At 41.5% G+C, this 19880-nt stretch overlaps 1 protein-coding gene across 1 annotated transcript in view; it reads left to right on the top strand.

Annotated features, from left to right (window-relative positions):
- The window catches only part of MAP7 (microtubule associated protein 7), a 1390439-nt gene that overhangs the window by 847077 nt on the left and 523482 nt on the right, over positions 1–19880 (top strand). The gene's annotated exons all lie outside the window — the stretch shown is intronic.

Below are 19880 nucleotides of genomic sequence, written 5' to 3'. Positions count from 1 at the left end.
ACAGCATCCATGGGACCAGATGACATCCCGGGCTGTGTACTACATGAACTACAATATGAACTGGCACCTCACCTAAGTGTCATGTTTAATCATAGCCTCACCTCAGGTTTCGTGCCCACTGAGTGGCGCAGAGCTACAGTTATCCCAATCCACAAGGGGGGATCCACCTTGGATCCCGGAAACTACCGTCCCATCAGTCTGACAAGCCTTATCTGCAAGGCCATGGAGCGTATTATCATGGAACTTATAAACAAAGACATTGGCAACCTTCAAACACTGGACCCCACCCAGTTTGGGTTTGTGAAGGGCCGATCATGTCTCCTGAACCTGATTGACTTCTTTGAATCAGTCTCCAGAGCCATGGACAAGGGTAAGGTGGTCCACACAGCCTATCTAGACCTTGCCAAGGCCTTTGACACCATCCCCCACTCCGGAATCATAGATAAACTTACTAAGTTGGGCATTAATCCCTATGTCAACCAATGGGTTGCTAAATGGCTTACTGATAGAACCCACACTGTAAAAGTAGCCGACTCCAAATCCAGCTCCAGACAAGTGACAAGTGGAGTACCTCAGGGTTCAGTCCTGGGGCCGCTCTTGTTTGGCATCTACTTCTCTGAAGTACAGGTCAACACTAAGGGACTCTGGCTAACAAAGTTTGCAGATGACTGCAAACTGGGAGCCATTATTGAATCCCAAATGATGTGGATACTCTACAAAAGGGCCTTACAGAAACAGATGCTTGGTGCCAGAGCCATGGGCTCAAGCTCAATGCCAAGAAATGTATTGTTATCCCCTTTGGAAAAAACATGTATCCATGAATTACCATATAGGTGGCAGTACACTAAACACAGAAAGTGTGATAAGAGACTTAGGGACACAGGTGGACAGTGGTCTCACCTTCGATAACCACATCGCCACAACAGTCAGGAAATCCTTCTATGTGGCACACCTCATCACGAAGGGCTTTTCATCCAGAAAAAGGAGGTCATTGTCCCACTGTACTCATCCCTCATTAGACCCATTATAGAATACAACGCCCGATTTGGTATGTACCTCTCAAGACATCTGCAACAACTGGAAAGGCCTCAGAAATACCTCACTAAAAGAATCACAGGCCTAAAGCGGATGCCCTACGCTGACCGCCTTAAAAAACTCCAGCTATACTCTGTCGCATATCGTCTACTCAGAGGTGATCTCTGCTTAACATACAAGGCCATGTCAAACCCAGAGCTGTTGGACATGCTACACTTAAAGAAATCCCAATCCCTCAAAGCTACACGCTCCAGGGATCTAAACCTTGTCATCACAATAAACAAAACATGCTGGAGGGATAGGTTCCTGACCCAGAGACTCCCCAGACTCTGGAATAGATTGCCCATACATGTCAAGCAGAGTGCCTCTTTGGACCTCTTCAAGAGGAACCTTGACGATTGGATGGGAGAAAGGAAATTCACCCCAGGGATCACGTCAGTCGCCCTGCTAGACAGGGGTCCAGGAAAGTAAATAATGTGGGAAGAAATATCCAGGGAATTGTTATGGCTAGGCTTGTATAGGCCCTAGGGCTGATAGCCAAGTACCAACCTATGAACCTATGAACCTATATGCAGGGTTAATCTCATTCTTGTCAATTGAGCAGGTTGACCGTAAGCCTGTGGGAGCTGCATTTATCTTTGGACATTCCTTTGGTGGTAATTCTTCTTCTGGAATATGGCCAAGGACCAGAACTTCATACTTAATAGCCTAAGTTGAAATCTTCTTCTGGACCTTTTATGAAAGCTACCCTCAGAAGCTGAGTTAAGACTTTCAAAGTAAAGAGTACCTCTAATGTACCTGTCTGACTTACCTGTCAATGCTTTCAAATAGCAGCACAAGGTGCTGCTCTGCAGAACTGGAAAAGAGAACGTTTGTGTGTTTATCCTTCACTCCTTCAAACTGAAATAACTCGGGCAAAAACAAAGCAGGAAAACATCTGGTTTATATAGCCTCACAGATATCCTCGGTTTCCCTTTCTTTGGGATGCAGCTTGTGAGTGTTAAGCATCCTTACTGGGATGATATGAATTTGACAACAGGTTAAGGCCTTGCAGCTCTTCTTTCATAGAATGCATATTACTGAATGGAGATTTGTGATTGACTGATTCTTGTTTTGTATATGTTTGGGTTTAATACTTTTGAATGAAAAGCGTTAAAGTTGACATCTGTTTGGTCGACATGCTTTAGTCAATGTCAACATGTGTGCAAGATCTACAATACGCAGAGACTATGCAAACTTGGTGTTAGTATATATCATTAGCAGGGCCTGTGGGGGTGTAGCAGCCTGTCGATGTTAATGCGTCAGCATTTCAGATGTCGATATTTCATCCATTCAATGTAGAACACTATGTCTATGAATAAATATTTTGCTTTCTCCCAGTTTGGTACAAACTTTGCAGTAAACAGGAACCTGTAACACTAAGAGGGATTATGTGTCTAAATCCAAATGAACTCTGGTGCAGATTGTTAATTATGTCATGGCTACTGTTATATTTTCCCAAGATGTTGGATTACCTGCCTCACCTCCCCAATCATAATCTATCACTTTAGTCAGGGTGCATTTTTTTGAATGCTCACTTTGTATTCTGTGGGTTACAGTGTTGTCTTCTTTCCCTTTGTTAAAGCTGTTCATAATGTGAATTCTTCATTTTAGCAACCCCTAGGAATGATTTGGGGTGTTTATTTTTAAACACTTTATTTAAAGCTTGTTTTGAGGTGGCTTTATCATTAAAACTTTTTTCTTTTTGAGAGCCACTTATTGATTGCTAGCATTTGTTGGGCATTGGGAGTTGCCAGAGGTACACAGTTTGATTCTCACCAAGGGAAATTGGCTTAAAATGGCCCACAAGGGCAGCTAGCCTAGTACTTCCCCTTGAAATTATTAACCTATTTCTGTGAGAGGAATGTCTCAAGTTGAAAGCCTTTATATACAGTGAATTTTGTATTGTTTCTCACATATATATATGATCTGTCTGTTAAACTTTTTTTTATGTTTAAGGTGTTGCATGCCTCTGCACTGCACTGTATGATTTAGATGTTGCCTTTTTAACTTTATACTCTAAACAAAGGTAAGAGATTTTTATGTTATTTGGGCTCCCCGGACTACTCTGACTTTATCTTACTGGACAAAAGATAGGCAAAGCAGTGGTGAAGATAAAACTTCTAAGCAGTTTGCCAATTGGTTTTCTGTCTATTAAATTGCTGTTAGCAAGTTTTTATTAGGCTAGACCAGGGCTGAGTCCATGTGATGTACTAATGTTGCAGCAGCCTCCATCAGACTGTTTTCTGTAGGAAATACCTGCAAAGCCCTGAAGTGGTCTTCCCTATACACTTTTACTTAACATTGTAAAGTGAAATCACTATTATAAATTATATGTCCAGTCCAAAGAATGCTTTGTGACTACTATGGTTAATAATATATTAGCTGATGCTTCTACCTCCATAAGTGGTTCATACCATGGTGTGGGTGTAACTATATGACACTCTCAGTGAATGTGCATACATGTCAAGTTTGCATGTTCATCTGGAGTGTGTACACATTGGCATCCCTTACTCTCTGCAGTATCATAAGCTATTGCTACTGTATAAGAGCTGCATATGGCGGGAAGGTGTTGGTCGGTGTGTTCACATAGGTGTTTTGATGTTCAGCAGGTAGGTGAGGAGAGACTGGTCAAAAATTAGATGTTAATGGGGGTTTGTCAGTGCTTGTGTGAGATTGTTTTGTGTATGTGTGTGTATCCAGGAAAGGGAACATGGAAGCGAGCATGCGCATGTATGTGCGTGTGTGGGTGGGGGGATTGAGTAGCAGACTGAATAATTTAAAGTCTGCGTGTATTTTGTGTGTGTGTTGGTGTGACCGGTGAGTGGCGTGCAAGGTTGTGGTGTGTGTGTGTCAAAGTGATTGCTTGGTTTTGTGCAGTGTGTAAATACAAGAGGATACTGCATTTAGTAGTGAGTTGCATGAAGAGGTGTGTGTCTGGCAATTTGTGTTTTGCAGGAGCAGATGTGATGTGTGTTTGGAAGTGGTTGTAAGTGTGAGTGGGCTGTTTGAAAGGTGTTTGCAGGAGATGGATGACTGTGTGACTTTGTCAGTAGTAGCAGTTGTCCTCATGTAAGTGCAGTATTGGAGATGGCTATATTAGTTTGGGGGTTGCTCTTGTTATAAAAGTGTATTTGCTGTGGTTTTTTTTTGGTGTTTTGGGTTTGTGTGTGTTGAGTGGTATACAGGGTGAGTGTGAGTATGTGCATGTATTTGCAATGTATGTGGCATTGATGGGTAGCTGACAAGTGTGCTGTGTTGATGCACTTTTCAATGAGTAGATCATGATTTAGAATAGTAGAATCACAGAAAGTACTAGACATCTGGGCCAAAAGACCATTAACACCTTGTCAGGACCCAGCCTAGGCCTTACTTCCCTTTTCAAGGAGGGACAGGCACTCATAAATTGGGGGGGGGGGTTATAAATGCGCATGCAATTACCTAGCTTGCTTTTGAACAAAGATAGTGAATAGCACTGCTCAATTTTGAGAGAAAGTTTGTTCCAGAAAAGGGCTAGATGAGTGACAAGTCTCTCTCTCCAACTTGTTTTGCTTAAGTAGATTTAGGTCTCTGTGTTAGTATTTTAGGACTGTTTGGTTTATGAAGGTATAAGCAATCTTGTACTGCTGGACTGCTTATGGCCAGATAAGCGAGACACATGTATCACCCTTAAGGATGAATACAGGGATAGAACTTCCAGTCTGTCCCAGTAGTACATGTCTTTTAATCTCTTGATATTTTTAATTAAGAACTTTTGGGGTCTTTCCAGCTGCTTGGTTTGGCTAATGAGATACATCTCAAACAAGGAATTATACTCTGTGATAAGTCCAATCAGTGCTGAATACAAGGGGGATAAAGACTTTTTTATCTTGAAGACTTGCCTTTTGCAGTGACCTGTGCAAGTTAAAAAGGCTTTCTGACCACTGTAGCAGCGTGATGGTTAGAGGGGGCAAGGTAAGAGGGAATTGTCCAGCCACATTTATTTTAAGTTTGTGTACTGGCGTAGTACACTGATCACAACAGAGCATCTCCAGGCACAGCCCGGATGACGAAATTCACAAAAAATAAAGCAGAACTAGTCAATAAACATGGAGTAATCATAGAACATGCAAAGCTGTGCAGACAGTTAAAACAATTAGCAGATATTAGTAACAGAGATAAATGCAGATTAATTTTAGTGGTAAATGCAGAAGGTAAGCCATAGGTGAGAACAGATGAAGTGAGAAGAAGTTATCTAGGTGAGGGAGGAGTTAGGTGATGCGTCCAGTGGAGAAGCACTAGCAGTCAGATGTTTGACTGAGGTATCTCTTAAGTTGTGTTATGAAAGTGGGTAAAGAGATTTCTATTAGGTGAATGGAAGGGATTCACTGACTTTGGGTGCAAGACTGGAGAAGGAATGGGCAGTACAATACAGTGTGGTTTGGGGTGGTTTGGACTGAGGGAGTCAAGTGGGTGAAGTTGTGGAGGTTGTAGAGTGCTGGTTTCATTATGAAGTTTCACAGCAAGTGGCAGGAAGGAAGCTGGTTGAAGTAGTTTGAAAAGAAGAGACCTTAGGAGAATAGCTCAACTCTGTAAGTAACTGGCATCCATCTAGTTTTGGAGAGGGTGGTACAGTGGTGCTCCTGGGTAGAGAGTTGGAAATGAATCAGCAGATGAGATTTTTAGAGACTGTAGCTATGACGGGGATCCACTGCAAGATATCTCATTTTGAAGTGAGGTGTTGACTATACTATAAGCTGAAGGGAGGGAATGTTTATAAAATGTGTCAATATTGCACTTTTGGATATATAAGTTGAGTCTGTTTTTAGTACACTAGTTATTAAAAAATGTAAGCTCATGTTGGAGTTCATTTGCGTCAGGGGGGGCATGAAGATGACACACCATTTGCCAATCCTGTTTTGTGATTTGGAAATTAGGCAAGTGGATGTTAAATAACAGAGGCCTCAAGACAGATTCCTGGGGGAACTCCACTAGACACCTTCCTGCTTTCTGAAGAAGCACCTGCCACCATCACTGTGTGGGCTCTGTCCTTCAAACAATTTACAATCCATTTAACACCTTTGCAGTCAATTTGAAGTGCATTCAGTTTGTTTATTATGCTAGCATGAGGTATAGTATCAAATGCCTTGGCAAGGTGAAGGTAGACTGTATGGACATATGGCCACTGTCCACTGCCTGTGTTACTTTCTCAAAAAGGTTTACCAGATACATCAACCAGGATCTACCTTTGACAAAACCAAACTGCTTGGGTTATGTCTGATGAGATTTTTGATATCAGTATTAATCAGGTGTATTATGATTGTTCCAATGCTTTGCATACAAGACTTATGAGACTGATGTGTCTTTAGTTTCCTGGAATGGTGGTGGGGCCACACTTGTGAAGTGGCATCACCTTAACTGTGCACTATACCTGGGATTTAAAGCCAGTGCTAAATTCTGGTTGAATACATTGAGGAGTGGGCCTGCCAGTGCATATTTCATGCTGTTTATTAAGCATCCAAGTATATCATCAGATCTTGTGTTGAACTTCTGTTTCATTTTAGAAAGTACTTTTAGTAAATATTTTTCGGTAATAATGGCGGGGGGCATACAGGGATATAAGTTCATAGGTGTACAGTAGGCTTGTAGTCCAAGAGACCATTAAGGAGTCTATCCCAAAATACCAGTTGCCCCAATGTTTGATTAAGTGACTTGTTCAAGGTTGCACACCTGTGGCACGAGAAGCAACTCATTCACAAGTCCTTTAGTCAAACAAAACATAATCAAATATTACTATTTTATATGTACTGTAATGCAATGGTCAAGAAACACCCATCTCACAGTAATAAGATTTTAATATACAGCCTTTAGAACCTGAACATGAAAGGAACTACATTTGCATGCTGAGCTACATCAGCAGTCTGTGTGGAGTTTGAATAGTTTTCTCCGGGATGACATTTTCTCTGAATTTGTTTGCTAGTAAGTTGTTAATATCCATTGGATCTGAGTGGGTGTTTCCATTTCAAATCAACTTTGAGCAATGTTGAGTGGTATTCCTTAATCTTTATGATTTAACTAAACAATGCTAGTCTGGGTTAATGGGATGCCTTTGTTTTCCTGATGGCATTTTTCAATTCTTTTGATAACGTCTAGATGTTATCCTTGATTTGAATGTCTTTGGTTTTGCTGTATGTTTCAGTTTTCTTTTTATTTTTCCATATAGTTAGTTTATGCTTATGGGCCACCATGCTGGTTTGCTCTAAAATTTCCAATTTTGTTGTGATCTAACTGAGACGGCTAAGTTAATATATTCATCCATGTGAGAAAAGAATTTGTTTGCATAAGTACTTGCCATATCAACATGTTTTGTAATGCAGCTATATGTGAATTCAGAAACTTTGTCATCAAATTTTAGAAGGATTGTGTGTTTGAAGTCCTTGAATTCATGATATTTGCATCTGAATTGATTGAAATTAACCAGTGAAGGAAATAAGGTAGAAATAATATATACAGATGCTATATTTATAAGGACAGAATATTTTGTCATGTAGTGATTTCTTATAGGTTCATAGGTGTGTACTAGGCTAATGGCCCTGGGGCCTTTACAAGCCTAGCCCATAGGATTATCCTGGCATCATGCCACCCGACCTTAGTTCCCAGTGCCTCTGTCGAGTAAAGCCACTGGAGTGATCCCTGGGGTGAATTTTCTATTTCCCATCCACTCATCAAGATTTCTGTTGAAGAGGGCCAGTGAGGTGCTCTGCTTGACATGTATGGGAAATCTATTCCATAGCATGGGCAGTCTTTGGGTTATGAACCTGTCCTTCCAGCATGTTCTGTTAATTGTGTTAATGAGGTCGAGGTCTCTGGAGCGTGTGGTGCGGAGGGATAAAGATTTCTTTAGATGTAGCATTTCTAACAGAGCTGGGTCAGACATGGCTTTGTAAGTCACAGAGAGATCACCTCTAAGTAGGTGATATGAGACAGAATAGTTGGAGTTTTTTAGTCTGTCCATATAGGACAAATGTTTAAGGCCTAGGATTCTCTTTGTGAGGTACTTTTGCGGCCTCTCCAGTTGTTGCAGATGTTTAGTGAGGTACATGCCAAATGGGGCATTGTACTCAGTGATTGGCCTAATGAGGGATGAGTAGAGGGAGTCAATGACCTATTTCTTCCTGGATGCAAAACCCTTAGTAATGAGATGTGCCACATAGAAGAATTTCCTGACCACAGTGGCAATGTGGTGGTCAAAAGAGAGGTTGGTGTCAACCTGTGTTCCCAGATCTCTTATAACACCTTCTGTGTTCAGTGGACTACCATTGAGATGATCATTCATGAGAACTGGGATTTCCCAAAGGGGATGACGACATTTTTTGGCATTGAGCTTAAGGCCATGGTTTTGACACCAGTCGTTGATCTCAATCAGGCCTTTCTTTAGGATGCCAGCATCACTTGGGTGGTTAATAATAGTTCCCAACTTGCAATAGTCTGTGAACTTTGTCAGCCAGAGTCCCTTCGTGTTGGCCTGGACTTCAGAGAAGTAGATACCAAACAGGAGAGGAACCAGGACCGAACCCTGTGGGACGCTACTCGTGAATGGTCAGCAGTCTGACTTGGAGTCAGCTACTTTTACAATGTGGGTTCTACCTGTGAGCCAGTTTGCAACCCACCTAGTGATATAGGGGTTGATGCCTAGCTTAGTGAGATTTTCTGTGATTCCTGAATTGGGAATGGTATCAAAGGCCATGCCCAGATCAATGTAGGCTGTATGAACCACCTTGCCTTCATCCACAGCTCTGGTGACTGACTCAAAGAAGTCAACCAAGTTGAGCAGGCATGATCTACCTTCACAAAACCAAACTGTGTGGGATCCAGAGTTTGGAGATTCCTTATATCCTTGTTTATTAGGTCCATGATGATGCTTTCCATAGCTTTGCATATCAGACTCGTCAGGCTAATGGGGCAATAGTTCCCAGTGACTGTAGTCGCCCCTCCTTTGTGGAGAGGGACGATTGCAGCAGTGCGCCATTTGGTAGGGAGAAAGCCTAAGGTGAGGTTGTGATTGAACAGGGCACACAGGTGCGGTGCCAGTTCATTCTGTAATTCATGTAGAACACAGCCAGAGATATTGTCAGGTCCCATAGAAGCTGTATTCTTGGCTTTGGACAGTGCTGTTTTAACCTGTGCAGCAGTAATACTGGGTACCTGGCAGTCTACTGGTATTGTGACTGGTCCCTTGGGGGGGTAAAGTTGGCACTGAATCTGTTGGCCAGTATATTGGCAATATCTGTTGGCTCGGTATAGGAGGTACCATTGTGTGGTAGCACAGAGCAAGTCTGGGTATTGCCGTGGAGATTCTTTACATAAATATAGAAGGCCTTGTGGTTTTCTTTACTCTCTGCTGCAATTCTGTTTTCATAGCTAGCTTTAGAGGATTTGATGAGGGATTTCAACTTTTTGTTGAGGCTGATAAGGGAGGTTTTCCAGTCTTGGGACCTCACCTTATTCCACATCAGTTTCCTCCTTTTGTTGTAGAGTTTGTTTATGGCAGGGGACAACCAGATTGGCTTCCTTTTTTTGGAGGAGAGCATCTTGGTTCTTTTGGGTAAGGTGAGATTCATGCATTTGTATACTTGTTCATATAGTGTATTGGTGTAGGATTCGGTGGTCGTGCAACTGACCTCCATTTGCATGGGTGCCGTGAAATTAGCCACCTCTGTTTTTAGGAGCCCAAAGTTAGCTTTGGAGAAGTTTTTCATGGTGGTTACCTTTGCGGGGAGTTGGGGGGGGGTATGGATTTCCAACTTGATTACTTTGTGGTCGGATCTAACCAGGGAGGAGTTGACTATTGGTGTAGAACAACAGTCGCCCATGTTAGTAATAGCCAGGTCAAAGATGTTGCTACCTCAAGTGGGGATCAGAACAAACTGGTCCAGGGCATTGGAATTAATGAATTCTGGGAAACATTGGGCAAGTGTATTGGTACAAGAGTAGTTTTACCAGTTAATGCAGGGGTAGTTGAAGTTGCCTAGTATGAGATTGTTAGGTTGGACCTTAATATTCTCCAGGGTGCTTAGGAACATGAAGTGAGAGTCTTAGGACATGGTTGGGGACCTATAGCTGGCTACGGCCTGAATCACTATCTTACCCAAAGTTAGCTGCATCTGCATTATCTCAGATGAGTTATATTGGGCTACTAGTCTGGAGGTGCGTGCATCCTTTATGAATATGGAAACACCACCGCCTTTGGAGCTTCGGGCCAAGTTCTGGGACCGAAAGGTGTGGAATAAGTTATAGCCTGGTAGTGCAGGGGTGCTTTCTGCTGTCTTGAACCAGGTCTCTGTTATGGCACAAATGTTGATGTTCTCCATTTTAAGGAGTGCTTCAAGTGAGTGCATTTTGAGATTTAGACTTCTAGCTTTGAGCAGCATGACCCTCAGATTGCATTTGTTTGTAGCTGTTACGGTGGTAATTTGGTCTTTGGAATACCACCTAAAAAGACACTATAGGGGTGGCAAGAGCCTTGGCCAGTATCCAGAAGCCCAGGGATGACAGATGCAGGCCATCTCTGGCAAAGCATCGAGGTCTGTCAGTCGTGTCATCCCAAGCAGACAGATACTGGATTCTCTTAGTATGACACCAGAAACTTAGCCAATTGTTGAAATCAATCATTTTCTGCTTGTACTGTGGTATCATTCTGGGTGATGGTAGGATACTGCTCAGGGCTAGGGTCCTACCCACCTGGGCTACATAATCCGAGAGCTCCTCCATGTCTCTTTTCATGTAGTCCAGCGAGGTACGTCTCAGGTCAGTCACACCCACTTGTACAATGACAGAGTCATATTTGTACCTCTTGCTGAGGGATCTGAGTGTGTGCATTATGTGGCGGATCCTGGTGCCTGACAAGCAGCTGACTGTTACTTTCTCCTTATTTAACCTAGTGAGTGGGACATCAGTATGCCTCACTATCGAGTCACCTATGACTAGTGTGTTGGGCATGCTGTTTTGCCTTAGGGGTTTTGGTTGAGTGGCATGCTGTTTAGGAGAGTTATGTGTCTCGTGATTAATGTTGTGTTGTGCTGGTTGAGTACATTTCTGCCTTGGAGGTCTCTGCTGTTTGGGCAGATTTTTATGTAGAGCCTCTGTGAAGGTGGGTGTGTGGTTTGTGTTTTTATGTGAAGGTAGTGCTGGTGTGTGTTCTGGAGAGCTATGTGTTCCATGTGGTGTGGTGCAAGTGTAGACCTTCTCCTCCTGACCAGCTATTCCAGTCTTGGCTGGAGAGTGCATGGCTTCCAATTTGGATATATAAGTGCATCTCTCACAGGTTTGAGTGTTGGAAGTTAAGAGGAGAGGGTTGTCAATGTACATGAGGCAGTTGCTACATTGCCTCAGGATGCCCAAGTTCACCAGGTTAATAGCAGAATGCACAGAGAACTGAGGTTTAGACATGCCTGGAGGAGTGGGCATTAATAATAAGTGCTGGAGCTGTTTCCTTGTAGAATGTTTAGTGCTGGTAGCACTTTTGTGTGCTACAATAATTGCTACAAGAAGTCTGGTAAAGTGCTAGACTAATAAGCTAGTAAAAGTGCAGGAGAGGAGAGAACTAGTAGATCTAAGTGAAAATTTAAGAGCAGACTTTGGCACCGCTCAGAAGCTTACAGAAAGTCTTGGCTACAGCAAATCTGTATCTGGACTAGACTAGTTACAGGGAAGGTGGGAAACAAGCGCAAACATTTTTAAACCAGAAAGTTGAAAGAGATGGAAAAACTGCCCAAACCGCCAATAAACTACAATTTCTGGGCCAGAAACCACTCCTCTTATGGTATATAGGCTACCTAGTGCTTACCACTCCCACTGATAAGCTAGAAGGTGTCCCTCCAACACAGAAAGGCTTGGTGGGCTCAAAAGCTTACATACAGTCCTGGATACAGCAAATCTGTATCTGGACTAGTCTAGTTACAGGAAAGGTGGGAAAAGCACAAATGTGGACTTTTAAACCAGAAATGGCAATTTGGTCCAGGGAATTCTTGTTTATGAAGTCTAAGAAGTTTTGGATATATCCTATGTTTGAAGTATAGTTTGTCAATTAATGATTGGGTAATTTAGTCTCCCAGGATGATGGAGTTTCTGTTTATAGGAGGTTCATCCAGAGTATTTAAAAATCTAATCAGGCTACAGAGAAGGGGGTCTTCTAACAACCTGTGCACCTATTTAGTGTGATTTGGATCTCAATATGTTCTGTTTTTGGATCTGTTGGAATCTGCCTCAAAGTGTTGTGGTCACTAATAAATATAATAAGCCACCACAGTTTCTATCTGATCTAAAGCCATGATATGTATATAACCCAGGTATAGAAGGAGTTGTCTCTGATCACTTAAAACAAGCTTTGGTAACAACACACACACACACACACACACACACACACACACACACACACACACACACAAACACACACATGTGCTTCAAATGAAGGAGGGCCTCAAGGTCGGGTAACTTATTTAGACTCCTAACTTTGTTTAGAGCCTCCTTGATGTGATCATGTGCCTGATTGGTTTTACTAGTTAGGTTGGGAGGTCCATTAGCTGGACCTTGCCTAAAAAAGGTACATTGTGGGCAGCAAGGGCCTTCACCAGTATACAGAAGCAATCCATCACTGGCAAAGCAGTTTTGATTGTCAAGAATCTCATCCTGTGCTAACACATGCTGGGTTTAGCAAATTGTTAAAGTCAACCATCTTTTCTTTGTACTTGACATAATTCTTGGTGAGGGAAGTTATTCTGCTCAATACCAAGGTGTCCCTTGCTTTTGTGACATGCATGGAGAGCTCTAACACGTATATCCCTCAGGGGTTTGAGCACCATATCATTTACCCACTCATGGACAACCACCATGTTATAATCATATTTGTCTGGGTTAAGATCACCGACAGCCCATGAAATGTTGGCTATCTTGGCTGCTGAAAGACAACTCACTGTCACCCTGCTGTTATCAAGCTTCATGAGAGAAGAACTGATGGGCCTACTGATGGAGTCACCAATTACTAGAGCATTTTTATTGTGTTTGCCAAGTGTATTGATACACTGGATTTGGGATAATCTACCACCTGGTGACTCTAGGCTGTGGTTGTACCAGTATGTTTTGTAGAACTTAGTTTATGCTGTGCCCTATTCTTAATGGACCTTGAAAGCTTGGACAAGGATATTTCTGCTTTCTCAGTGGATGATAATTTACAGTGAGTTTTTGTGGAAAGCTGTGTTAATGTGTTTCTCACAGAATGTGTTTGATTGTGAGAGGTTGGCCTCTAATTAAGTTAGACAGTTGCATCTCTCACAAATTAGATAGTGTCAAGCTAAGCAATAATGCATTGCATAGAAGTATCAGGAAATTGGAACACTGCCAGAGTATACCAAACAGTGTGAGGCTGGCAACAGAGGTAAGACTAGTTTGTTGACTCTCCTTCTTAGTCCAAAACACACAAGAGAAAGAACACAAAATTAGTTCCTGGTTTATAGTATTTAATATAAAAAATAAAACAACGGAGTAAATTGCATTTGGCACTAAATTGTTGTTATAATTTCTTAAAATAATTAAATATTAACATTTGAATGAATAGCTTCTAGTTTATAGCATTTAATATAAATGAATGAAATAAATTGCATTTAGCACTAAAAATTGTTGTTATTTCTATAATTACTTAAAATGATGTAATAGGAAAATTTGAATGAAGCACTAAAACAGTACATTATAATAATCCAAACTAACTGGTTTATATGCAAATGTTAAGGTGCTGCTTTTGTGGTTGTTCAGTATGTAAGGTTTGTAGGACAGAAATTGAAACTGAAAGTACCTGATCTGTTAAATACAGTGTTGTGTAGTGTTGAGCAGTATGGCACCTGGAGCAGTTAAACTGAGAAGAGAAAACAAACAAACCAATACAATTTACTATTTGATTTCAAGTGCAAATAAAAGCAGGTACTGTCCTGCCTTTTTGAAGAAATCTAAGTTTAAAAGGCCAGTTATCCTCTTTTCAACATGGGCGCTTCCACTGTTGTTCTCTGTAGGCTTTAGAAAAGACATCAGATAAGCAGCTCTCTGCACAGTTAAACTGAGAATAGAAACTGAAAGGACCAATAGAAAAACAGTTAAGGATTTATCTAACAAAGGAAGATTCACAGGGAAAGCAATCGATATAAAACTAACACAGTCACAGCCAGGCAACTGTTATGCACACAATAAAGCAACCTTTAACTAAATAGGCTGAGAAAATAATACATTTTAGATTAAACACACTTGAAATAGCAGACTTTACTAAGTGATTTCAAGTGAAAGTAAAAACAGGTACACTTCTGCCTTTTTGATGAAGTCTGAATTAAAAAAAAGTTATTCTCTTTTCAGCACGCTTTAGAAAAGATTCCAAACAAGTGGCCGCCAGCACAGTTAAAATGAGTAGAGAAACTGAAAGAACCAGTAGATAAGCAACTAGGGCTTTAGCCAATAATGTCTTCCCATCAGAAACAGCAGCAATATATTCTGTCCTGCAGAAAAAAATCACTACTGTCCCTCAGAAATCGAATACTCTGACAAAAAACACCTGTAAAATTGTAGGTAATTTTAAAAAACAGTCTACATAATCTGTCTACCGTGTTTTACAGAGAATCAAATTCCCAACATTTTTTATGTCATGATAGCTTGTTCAGTTCAAGAATAGATAAGGCTGTGGCAATGCTTCTGCCATTGGGCCCCTGTTTACTTCCAGTCATTTTCTGCCCATTGCTTTAACATGTTTTGATGGCTGCAACCTTACCCTTTTCCTTTCCCTTTCATCTTCCTCCTCCACACGGACCTTAGACAGTCTGTCTTCTTTCCACTTTCTTTCTGGTTACCTATCTAACTTTGGTAATCAGTGTATGCTGTTGAATATGGAGTATCTTTGTGCCCCCCCCCCCCACACCTGTATAATCTTACCTGCTTTCTTTGCTGTGGAGAAGAGAACAAAACCTTTCCCCTCTTCTGTTTGGGCCATTCATCTGTCTGAATGAATGTTTATTTAGATTGTACATTTTCTATTCATGGCCTGGCACATAACTTGTTGATTGTAGCAAAAAGTGCAGCTGAATAACCATATGCAGCATTGATTCTTGGCCAGTAATCAAGCATTGCTTACTGGTTTTCATAAGGACCTATCCTTATCCTAAAAGTGTAGGCCTTCAATTATCAGATAAGCGGGAAGGGAGCATCTTACTGTGGAGTATGCAGGCTGCTAACAGCCTGTACAGTATGCATTTTTTCACAGGTTTCATGTCAGAAGTAAGTTAAAAAAAAAGCTGTTGAGCCTTAAGCCACAACACCCCTTTGGCTCCGGCACCACCACTTCTGCTGGCAGGCATAACAATTTTCAGGTTATCATCCATGAGCAGTTTCTAACTTTATCTGTTTTATTTGCAGAAATTATGGCTGACCTTTTAATTTTTTTTTTATATGGCAGTCTTGTTACCTATTTATTCTGTGTATGGGCCTGTAATGAAGAGACTCCTAACCTCTCAACTGTCCAGATTTTCACAGAACGTCCAGATTTTTGCCTCATATTTTTGGCCTGTTTCTCATAAAATTGTGGTTTTTAGGCAAATCACTGCTAAATCATTGAGGGCTGAAGTCGGAAAATAATATTTGACGTTTGAGTTTCAGACTTCATATCCATCAGAAAATTCACGCTAACACAAAACCTGTTAGCCTGTCAGCCTTCTAAGTTTTAAGAGCAATATTTAAAAAATCTCCCTATTTTTTCAGCCTTTGTCCCCTCATTATTTGTTGCTCTGTCCAGATTTCTTGCTTTAAGAGATTCAGAGGTATGATAATGACTCCAGTGTCAACTCTTGCTTTTCCAAAATCACATTAATGCCTTTAGTATCCTGCTAGCTCTCCTTGTAATACATGTGTGATCTGCCCTAATGAAACATTTAGCTGAATTAATTCTAGTTTTATAGCCACAGCAAGCAACAGGCAAACTGTAAAGTGGGAACAGTATTACGGTTGCATACAGAGAATTCTTAGATATCACATATATAAGATGCTGTAGCAGGAAAAACAGCAAAACACAAAGACCCACACACAGCTAATCTGCCTGACTGCTGTACACATCAGCTGCTACAGTTAAATGCTAGTGATTAAAGGAACTGCTTCTATGTATATCTGAATAAACAAAAATATCCTTTGTTGTACATGGATTAATGCATCCTTCAGGGAAAACTATCTGAATTACCATGCTGCATTTTTGCTAGTTGAATATCTTCCCCCCTCTTCTGTTGCCCTATTACATACATTGATCCAGGTATACCAGTCATCCAAGCCCCCCCTCCATTCTTGTACGCCCTTGTACCATCTAAAATATGCTTTCTTGTTGCATCATATTGTACATAAGTCTTTTTCCAAACAGAATTAACAGATTTATTTTGTTACTCAAAAATTTCTAATTTCCCCACCATCATCTTTTTGTACTAAACTCGACACTACTAGCTTCCATATTACCTGCACGCAGTACAATTATCACTTCTATAATTTTGCAGGTAATGCCTCTTCTTAGATACTGCTGTGCCCTTTTTCCTTACGTCATATTCTGCCTACCCACATTGCTTGGTTAATTCATCACATGAATGTTGGCTGTTCTCTGTCCGCGTTAATGTATGTTATCTTAGATTTTAGATTTATAGTTTTGCATTTACTTATGGTTTATCTTATCTACCCCAGTCTTGGCCACTCCGTAAGAACGTTGCTGAAATATTTTTGGTCTGAACACCACTATGCTTCTTGTTATATCTACACACTGTATTGGACATTTTTGACACTGTTACATTCTTTAATACCATCTGCAGATTGCCCCTGCTGTCCATGAAGTATTATATTATATTACATGGTAGTAGCCCTGCACAGATCACATGGGATATAACCTGCTATCATCTTCTCTGCTGACTCAGTGGATTTCACACCCTTTTTATGACTGTAAACTGTTCAGCATTCTGTTCAAACTGTATTTGCCAGTTTCTGAGTAGGATGGCGAGAGCTGTTGAAAACCATGTATCGCTTGCTGCTGTTGTTTTTTACTCTACTTTAATGGGTATTTATACAGTTTATTTGGATGACAGTTCTTTTTGCCTAAAGGTTTGAATACTTGAAGGCTATGAAAAGCTACAATTTATTTTAGCGTATTAGCTTCCTTACTGTCATCAGTATCATTCTAATAGCTCCCAACTTTCTAATGTATTCTGTGGACTCTTCAGGCCGCCAGCTTCTGCAGTTCTGTGGAAAAGGGTCCCTTAAAGACCTACTGCTTCTGGTAAGTACAGTGTTGCATTCTAAAAGCAGAAATAGTTTGAATATACACATTAGTAAACATTTCGTTGTCACAGATTTTAGTGTAAATTACTAAAAAGTAAAACCATAGGATCATAGGAGGTTACTATGTTAATGGCCCAGAGGCCCTTACAAGCCTAGCCATGAGTTTATCCCCAAAAGGAAACCTCAGTCAACACCTGTCCCCCCTGTCAATGAGGGACACAGGTGGAACCCCTAGGACAAATTTGTGGTTTCCCATCCACCCATCAAGGTTGCACTTGAAGAGGGTCAGCGAGGTGCTCTGTTTGACATGTATGGGAAGCCTATTCCAGAGACGGGGCAGCCTCTGGGAGACAAACCTGTCTCTCCTTCAGGTTTTGTTGATGTTGCATATTAGATTCAGGCCTTTTGAGAGGGTAGTGAGTGAGGAGTTAGACATACAGATATGGAGCATTTCTAGTAGGGCAGGGTTCGAGATTGCCTTGTAGGCAAGAAACAGATCACCCCTGAGCAATCTGTACAATACCAAATAGAGGTTCCCTATTAGAAGACCGAAGACGCATTCTTTCGAATGCATCTTGGTCGAACTCAAAAGCCTGAAACGGCAAAATATCGAAGCAGCTTTTAAGCTAATTCTTTCCCTGGGAAAGAATTTGCTTGACCGCTTCGTTACTTTGCCATTTTCGGCACTGTAGTGGGTCTCAGAGTTGGTATATCACCCCCCACTTAATGTAATGTTTAAAGTGTTTTATTTATTTTTTTGTTGTTGTTGTTGGAACAGCCATTTTTTTCCCTAGGAAAAAAAATCACTGTTCTGACAGTTCGAAATTGTAAGCTTTCCCTTACATAGGGTCGATTAATCACCGTTCGCTTTTTTAAGCATTCACTGATCTAATGTAGACCCCAAATAGAGTGACAGTGATTTGAGCCTGTCCTTATAGGACAGGTGTTGGAGGCCATGGATTCTTTTTGTGAGATATTTCAGTGGCCTTTCCAGTTGGTGCAGATGTTTGGAGAGGTACATACCAGATGGGGCATTATACTCAATTATTGGCCTAATGAGGGAGGAGTATAGAGAGGTAATAACCTCCTTATTTTCTGGATGCAATCCCTTTACTTATGAGATGAACCAAGCAAAAGGCATTTCTGACTACTGCCACTACATGATGGTCGAATGTGAGGTTGTCATCAACCTGAGTGCCCAAGTCTGTCATCACAGGTTGTGTGCTTAGAGGGTTGCCATTGATGTGGTAATCAGTAGGGGCCATGTTTTTGCATTTAGCTTGAGGCCATTATTTTGGCACCAGTCATGACTTGCTGTGAGACCCTCTTGCAGTATGTTAACATCATTTGGGGAGTCAGTGACAGCACCCAACTTACAGCCGTCCTCAAACTTGGTCAGCCACAGGCATTTTGTCTTTGCCTGGACCTCTGAGAAGTAGATGTCAAAGAGTAGGGGTCCCAGGACAGATCCCTGGGGAAACTCCACTAGTGACAGGTCTACTGTTGGAGGTGGAGGAGCCTATTTTGACTTTGAGGGTCCTCTCGGTGAGCCAGTTGGCCCCCCCACCTAATGGGATAGGGATTTACACCAGGTTGTGTTAGCTTTTCGATGATCCCCCAGTGGGGAATTGTGTCAAAGGCCTTGGCCAAGTCAAGGTAAGCTGTATGCACTGACTTTCCCTCAACCTGGGCCTTGGTGACAGTCTCAAAGAAGCCAGCCAGGTTCAACAGGCAAGATCTGCCTTTGATGAATCTGAACTGGGTGGGGTCAAGTGCTTGGAGATTGCCTATGACCTTGTTTATGACTTCCATAATAATACGCTCCATGGCTTTACAGATCAGACTTGTCAAGCTAATGGGGTGATAGTTTCCAGGGTCAGTAGTGGCAACACCTTTGTGGAAGGGGATGACAATGGCATTTCTCTACTCTGCTGGAATGAAGCTTGTACATAGGCTGTGGTTGAATAGGGTGCTCAATGGCGAAGCCAGTTCTTGCTGGAGATGGTGCAGAATACAGTCTGTAATGCTGTCAGGTCCCATGGAAGATGTGTTCTTTGCCTTGGATAGGGCCTTTAGCACTTGATCTATGGAGATGTGAGGTGTGTGACAAGTATCGGGGATGTCAAAAGGGCTTTGGCCAGACAGAGGGTGAAGTTTGCACTGAACCTATCTGCTAGCAGGTTGGCTAAGTCAAAAGGATCAGTGTAAGTGATGCTGTTAAGTACTAATTCCGAACAAACCTGAGCTTTGCCATGGAGGTTCCTGACATAACTGAAGAAAGCTTTGTGGTTTCCTTTTGTTTTGGAGGCTAGTTTGAATTCATAATTGGCTTTGGAGGCTTTCACTAGTGAATTATTTGCTTGTTGAGGCTAAGGATGGAGTTTTTCCAATTTGGAATATGTTCCTTTTTACTCTTGGACAACAGTGTCTTCCTTTTGTTTTAAAGCCTGTTGATAGAGGATGTCCACCAAACAGGTTTCTCCGTAAAATACAGG

Source organism: Protopterus annectens, chromosome 1.part1, assembly GCF_019279795.1.
Source record: "Protopterus annectens isolate FY-2018-M chromosome 1.part1, PAN1.0, whole genome shotgun sequence".
Taxonomy (NCBI): domain Eukaryota; kingdom Metazoa; phylum Chordata; order Ceratodontiformes; family Protopteridae; genus Protopterus; species Protopterus annectens.
Note: the sequence above shows the minus strand (reverse complement) of the source record. Positions and strands in the feature narration are given on the sequence as shown.